We start from the raw sequence: 7,665 nt of genomic DNA on the forward strand, positions 1-7,665 counted from the left end.
AGTCTCCCAGCGCTCTTTAAAAAAAAACCCACCTCCACAACTGTGCTCCCAGCGCTGGTGCACTGTGTACACTGGCGCTTTACAGAGCTGAAACTTGCTGTGCTCGAGGGTGTTTTTTCACACCTTTGAGTGAGAAAGTTGCAGCTCTGTAAAGTGACAATGTAGACAACCCCTAATTAAATGCTACGTGCCAGGGTGTCCATTTCCCCTCCCCCGAATTAACTATATTTCTTGTATAAGAAGTTGATTACTAAATGAAGTCTCACTTAATATATTGGTAGTTATCAAAGAACTTAAAAAATGGGCTGTAACTGTTTTAAAAATCATTTTCAGGGAAGGGATCAAGCATGGAAGGCAGTTGTTTCAGAACACTGAGTGTATAAAGATGTTAGGGTTAGAATAGGCTGTGGGCAGCTTTAACTGTTGTGTGTAGCTTCAATAACTCATGTAACACCATAAACACATGACGTATCAAGTGTTTTCTGACAGATTTGAAGACAAGGTTCCTGCTTTAGAGAGTTTATGATTCCATATCCAAAACCAAACATGGGAGTAACAGCTGATATGTAGTAGGTTGAGGTTTCATTGGCACTGACATGTAGCAAAGGGGGGATTTGAACTTGGGGAGATTTGAAGTAGGAGGAGGTTGCATGGTGGACAGGAAGTAGAAGGCTGTTGCACATATAGGGTGACCACATGAGTGAAGATGTGAAAACCAGAGTGGAAGCAAATGAAGGGGGAAGCAGAGAAAGTTAGGAGAAATGCAGGAGAGGGGAGAGTAACACTCTACCAGGAATTGAAATATTTGCTTGTTTTGGTAAGTGTGCTGCACATACAGAAGGTTAAACCAGCCATTTCAACAAAACCTAAGTTTTAAAAACATATTTGTAGCTCTTTCAGTTTCTATAACACCCAGAAAGGGAGCGACTGTAATAAGGCCTTCCTGAGTCTGCAAACAGATGGTAGTGACCTAATGCTGCCATTGCTGCTTATAGCTCTTTCAGAGCATGTCTACACTTACCTCCGGAGCAGTCAGTCCAGCGGGGGGTCTATTTATCGCATCTGATTGTGATAAATTGACCAGAGCAGCTCTCCTGTCGACTCTGACACTGCACTGGAGTGAGAGGCATAGGTGGAGTTGATAGGAGAGTGTCAGCAGTCAACCTACTGCAGTGAAGACACTGCAGTAGGTAGCTCTAAGTACGTCAACTTCAGCTACACTATTTTCGTAGTGGAAGTTGCGTAACTTAAAGTGAGTTTACCCCCCCCCCCCCCCACGTAGACCAGGTCTCAAGCTGCTTTAGAGTGCATTAACAAGGTTCAAAGTGGCATCACAGTTGAGGAGACGGGGAAATTGACACTCATCTCTATCTTACTTTGAGGCAGCTTTGAATAGCAGTGAAGCTACTCATGTGGGAGAGGGACATAAAAGGATGTTAACATAGGTTAGGTAGTAGAGACCATCCGATCGCACAAAGCTGCGGTAAGGGCATAGAAGTGTCCACTTCACCTTTGGAAAGGTTACGAGGGGGATGAAGGAGCAAATCAGCAGGAATCTTATACCTTTGCTGTAGCTACGCGACTGATGCTGAATGATCCTCTTTTTTATTAGTCTACGGATGGAGTAGAGGCTTCCACTTTATATGGACACCTACTGACCAGTGGTTGATATGACCTGGTAGGAATCCCAGTGCCTCTTTTTTGCTGTGGCATAGCCAAATGTAAAATGTTTGTTCTCTTGCTGGCGTGTTTTTGTTGCTCCCCTGGGGTAGTAGGGTTAGTCCCCTAATGGACATCTTTTTATCTATCATACAGTTTTGTTTCTGAGCACCTCCTAATTTAATTACTGTAGTTCACTGAGCCAATATAATCTAGAAGTGACAAATTCATGGAAACAGGTGGAAGATGACCCTTTTTGTTACTGATGCTACCTGACTGTCTAGGCTTGGTGATCAAACAGGACTCCAAGGCTTCACACTACTTTAATAATAAGTAAAAGAGTGTAAAGTTTCCTGTTGCAGTGATGGCTGTACATTCTTCAGGCTGTATGTTGTATGTTAATTGTAACTCTTTCAGTTGGAAAAATAGACTCTCTCTATATATATGACACTCAAACACTAACTAGTTTTTAGCAAGTATGCTAAAGTCATACGTATTTCAGTGCTTCATGTTTCAGATCTACAATAGGCATGAGTGAATCTCAACGAAGTGTAGTGCTTAATTGTTGGATCCTAAGTTACAACTTATGTAGGCTGTAGTAGTGCCGAAAATGTGCTGGAAGTTTTCGAAACAGTGGAAAACAAATTCTGAGAGAATTGTTGCACACTATGCAGTGCTTTCAAATGGGTTAACTACTGCTTTGTCTGTCTGTTTCTGAAATTTACATTGTGACTGAGCTTCCTGTTGAAGTGTTCACACTTTAAGTAGTTGAACTTGGTGTTAGTATTTTACTGTGGTCACTTACAGAGATAGTGGTTGTTAGGTAAGTCACTGATGAAAATTGAGTTGAAAAGTAAAACTGATCAGCATCCAAAGTTAAAATTCACTACTTAGATTTCTACACTACCTAGAGGTTTCTTCTGATTTCTTAAGGATCTCTTCCTTCTTCCCACTATTTTTTCTGTCTTGAATATACCCCCTCATTTATGGTCCCATATCCTGGGGAATTCTGCATGAGTGTGCACATGTAGAATTCATGTCCCCCGCAGATTTCTTTGCTTCCATATAGAAAAATGACTTTCTGACAGGGAAGCCACAAGAGCAGTCATGCACTCTTCCCCAGCAGCGCAGGTGCATCACTTCAGGTTCTCTGAGCAGCCAGTGGAGAGGTAAATCACTGTGAGGTGGGGAGCCCTTGGCTGGCGGCTCTTACCCTGCGCCGGGCTTTGCTGCTAATCCCAACTGGGCTGGTGGTGGGGGAGGATGGGACTTCCATTTCCCCTGCAAGGAGCAGCTGGACTGGGACCAGATTAACTTCCCCGCAAAAAACCTCTCCCAGCTGCAAGAAGCTCTGCGTGCACCCACACACTGCCCCATCACTCCTCAGCTGCAGGAGAAGAGGGGTCACTGTATGGGAAGCTGCTTCCCCCGTCCACCCAACATCTGGACCCCCCCTGCACCCAGACCACCCCGCTGAGCCTCACCCCTTACATCCAGAGCCCCCCTGCATCTGGACCTTCCTGCCAAGCCTCACTCTCCCTGTGTCCAGACCCCTGCTGAGCCACTCCGCTCTGCATCCGGACCCTCACCCCTGCACCCAGACCACTCCCTGCTGAGCCCCCCTCACCCTCTGCATCCAGAACCTCCATGCACCCAGATCCTCCCACAGAGCCCCACTCCCTGCATCTGGACCTCCACCCCTGCACCCAGATTCCCTGCTGAGCTCCCCCAACTTGAACCCTCAACCCACTGAGCCACACCCTGTGCATCCAGAGCCCCACCCTTGCACCCAGACCACCCCCTGTTTAGCCCCCTGCAATGGAACCTCTACCCGCTCCTGCAGCTGGACCACCCCGATGAGCCCTTGAACTCCCACAGCACTGAGCCACAACCAGCCACACCTGGAACCCATCCCACCAAGGCCCACTCTCCCAGTACCCAGATCCCTTCCTTCATGAAACTAATTTTACCCGCATCCTCTAACTTCAACCTTTCCCTTATTCTTTACCACAGTGAAACTTGTTAGAAATGTCTTATTTCACATACCTTTGCAGATTCACACACATCAGTTAAATGAGTGTTTGTTAAAAGCCCAAGATTTAGTTTATAGTTGAAAGTTACTGTAAAAGTTGGCAGCCTAGGAACAGTGATTTACCAACATGATCCAAAATAAGCTGCTGCATCAAGTCTATGGTCTAAATGCTTAGATTATTTTTCTTAATACTAAACAAACAGTTTAAAAAAAACTGGACATTGTCTCCATACAACAAATCTGTTCAACAAAAAATTAAAAATTTTTAATCCTCAGACTTAATCCTCTGGTCAGGTAGGTTAAAATGATAGGTCAGCAACTTCTACAAAAAGTATACAGCCAAAGTCTTTCCTGCTTTAGAAAGAAATTTATGATATCACCAAGAAGTACGTGACAGCTCTGTTGTATATTAAGTTATTTTCCTTTAATGTGCTGCTAGGAGAAATTAAACAAAACGCAAGGAGGTACCTAGAGACAGAAATTTGTAAATTTATGCTTCAAAGCACATAAATTCAGTGACAAGGCTTAAATTCTTGATTACCTGTGTTATATGGCGTCATATCCATGCTGGGACTGACTTCCATTGTTTACCATTTCACTCAGCACTATGGACAGTGATTATTTTATCACATAGTAGGCTATTCCTTAGCATGTGATGAGGCTTTTTATAGTATGATTCTGAGGGATTGTATGGAATATTTAGATGGCTGCCCAAGAGACTGGATCCCTGTTTATCTGGGCGGAATCCTTTAGACATGAAGGAGAATGCTTTTAAAACACTTTTCAGAGTGGTAGCTGTGTTAGTCTATATCAGCAAAAACAATGAGGAGTCCTTGTGGCACCTTCGAGACTAACAAATTTATTTGGGCATAAGCTTTCATGAGCTAGCACTCACTCCAAACAGTGCAGGAAGCTTATCAGTATGTCTGCTTAATGGAAATTAAACAGCTGAATCTCCCCCTTTCAGGATAACTTTACGTTGTTTCAGGTAGATTGTAAATTAGTTTTCTAAAGGGGATTAATTTTTCCAGAGTAAAATATTTCATCCTATATCTGCTAAATCCTGTGGAATATGAACTGGAGCAGTGCTGTTTGAGTTGGCACACAGGTCAGTGCCCAAATTGCCTGTTCATAGCTTTGTCACACCTCAGTGAAACTGACAAATCTCTGGTCATTTTCATGGCTGCTTTTCAGAACCCTAAGAGCAGCAGTGAAAAATAAGTCTACAGTTTCACTCTGCTGGTGTTTGGCAAACCTGATCAGAAACAGATACTCAGTCTATTCATAGGGGGAGAGACTCCAAAAATGGAGATGGTGGGAGAAGGATAGGGTAGACACCCCACCAATTAGAAGCCACTGGTGTGGTGAGAGGGTGGGATAAAAGATAGAATAGTCTTTGAACAGTGATGTGAAGGGAGTCTTGAAATTTATCAGACTGGAAAAGATTAAATCCTTGAGCGGAGTTGAGGGCAGTATGCTAGTAGGAGTCCAGACAGCTTAGGTTGGGGACTAAGGGTTGAGCTTTTCACCAGGGTCTCGGAAGCATGGATGAAAGATGAGACACTTTATTTCTCCTTATTGGGCTCTAACAGGTTTCTGGTAAAACTTCCAAATCCGCAAATGGGGGGAGGGAGAGGACAAACAAGTTGTTCTTACAGGGCAGTCTGATCTGATGTTTCACTTATAATTTACTATTTAGGACTAGATTTTTTTTATAAAAAGGTGCACAATCAGTAACCACAATTGCATTTGCAAACAGTGTAATTCTGTGTATTTATGCACATGCAATTATGAAAATTTTGGGCCTTGGATTCCTTGTAGCACTTTTCATGTGTCTGTGAAAAAGGTACTCTGTGCTGTGATGGCAATATAGTCCGTAATAGTCACAAATTCTTGAGATTTAAAGAACTTTTTATTCTTCACCCCCTACTTCGCCATCTCTACATTGTTAGCTCAAAGTGGCTGGCTTGGGTGTTAATTTTAATGGTTCCTTTTCCTGCCTTTGATTTCAAATGTGTTGTTGCTTAAGACATTGACGCTTATGTCAAAAGCTAAGGGCTTGGCTACACTGGAGAGCTGCAGCGCTGATGGTGGGTTTACAGCGCTGCAACTTACTCACCGTCCACACTTGCAAGACACATACAGCGCTGCATCTCCCTGGCTGCAGTGCTGGCTGTACTCCTGCTCTACCTGGGATATAACGATTGCAGCGCTGGTGATGCAGCGCTGCTCCGCCAGTGTGACCACCAAAAGCGCTGTAATTGGCCTCCAGATGTATTCAGAGGTATCCCAGAATGCCTGTTCAGCCACTCCCAACAGCGCTGCAAATGTGGCCACACTGTAGCGCTGGTAGCTGTCAGTGTGGCCCCACTGCAGCGCTTTCCCTACACAGCTGAACGAAGACAGCTGTAACTCCCAGCGCTGTACAGCTGCAAGTGTAGCCATACCCTCTGTGTTCCAAGTAATAGTGAATTCTTTTTCCTGTGCATGAGACTTTTGTTTGGCTTAGCAGAGCATGAGTATATGTCTGTGAAACAGCAGCAATCAGCTATTAATGATTTTTCTGTTTCTTGCTATGCTTGTTAATTCCAGCAAATCTTATTCCTGTGCAAAAAAGCATTTTTGTCAAGGTTTGCTCTGAAACTGACCTAAAGTACTAGCTACAGCTGTCTACAAGTCTAGAAGGCAAATTACACCCACACCTCAGACTGTATCCTATTTCCTAGGGACTTTATCTCTAATTTCTTTTTAAAATGAAACTTTTTTTTGAAGATTTTTGGATTATAACTGCGAGCACTTCTATGCAAGAAAAGAAGAGCTAGTGTGGTTATTTGTTGGAGGCATGTATGTTTCTTAGCATCATTTATTTAAAAAAAGAAAAAAGTGTAAGTCCTAAATAATGCATTTTTTTTTTAAAATGGGAAATAAAACAATGGCACTTGGTTACTAGAGATAGGAACTGGTGGTGTTACCTTGCAGTGTAGGCAGTGAAACACAATTTCAATTGCCCAGGAGTTTGAAAGTAAAGAAGCTCTATAGTAAATTGTTATATAGCTGAACAGAAAGCGAACTCTTGACACCTGGGCTCCCCCTTGTTGTAGTTAAGCAATATTTTTATTTGTGTAGTGAAGGAAAATCAAACTGGAAAGAAAATATGCTCTGACAGGTTTTTTTTCCTTCCTTGGGAAAAATAACCCTTGACAAGCACTTCTTAAATGCACATTGCTAAAATATAAAGAACTTTGTAGAATAAATTGATTGAATATGCACATGTGCACTGATGCATTACTGGCACCAGAATATCAGAATTGCATTATATGTAAGATGACCTCATTTGAACCTACTATAGGATTCTTCTAAAGGTTTCTTTCAAAAAAGTGAGTTATTTATTTTGTAACTGGTGTCCTTTATCCACACACTTTCACACCTTTAAGTAACAGTGATTTAGAATGTTTATAGCACTTTTTTAATTGTCAGTGTTTTATTAACATAGCTAATTTCTCGATGCTTCTCTGAGGCAGATGGTGTTTTCCCCATTTTATAGCGAAGACACAGACATAGAGATGAAAAGTCTTGTCCAAAATCAGAAGGTGTCTGTATTAATGGTAACTAGAACTGGGGCATACCTGATTCATATTCCTTGTGCTAATGCCTTGTCTGCTTGTCAACCATTGAGTCAGAAACAAAATTAAAATACTTTCTATTTCATTCCAAGATCTCAAAAGTTCTTTACAAACATTAGTAATCTTCGCAGCACCCCTTTGAGAGGGAGGTTAAATATTTTCCTCATCTTACAGAATTCAGCAGTCTCAGGGCATGGCTACACTTATATTTTTGCAGCGCTGGTAGTTACAGCTGTGGTCGTACAGCTATGTAGGGCCAGCGCTGCAGTGTGTCCACACTGACAGCGACCAGCGCTGCAGTGTGTCCACATTTGCAGCATTTGCAGCGCTGTTGTGAGTGGTGCATTGTGG

General features: G+C 42.7%; 1 protein-coding gene across 6 annotated transcripts in view; it reads left to right on the forward strand.

Annotated features, from left to right (window-relative positions):
* Nucleotides 1-7,665, forward strand: part of TMCC1 (transmembrane and coiled-coil domain family 1) — a 215,995-nt gene that overhangs the window by 1,495 nt on the left and 206,835 nt on the right. The window lies entirely within an intron of this gene.

Source organism: Chelonoidis abingdonii, chromosome 17, assembly GCF_003597395.2.
Source record: "Chelonoidis abingdonii isolate Lonesome George chromosome 17, CheloAbing_2.0, whole genome shotgun sequence".
Lineage (NCBI taxonomy): Eukaryota > Metazoa > Chordata > Testudines > Testudinidae > Chelonoidis > Chelonoidis abingdonii.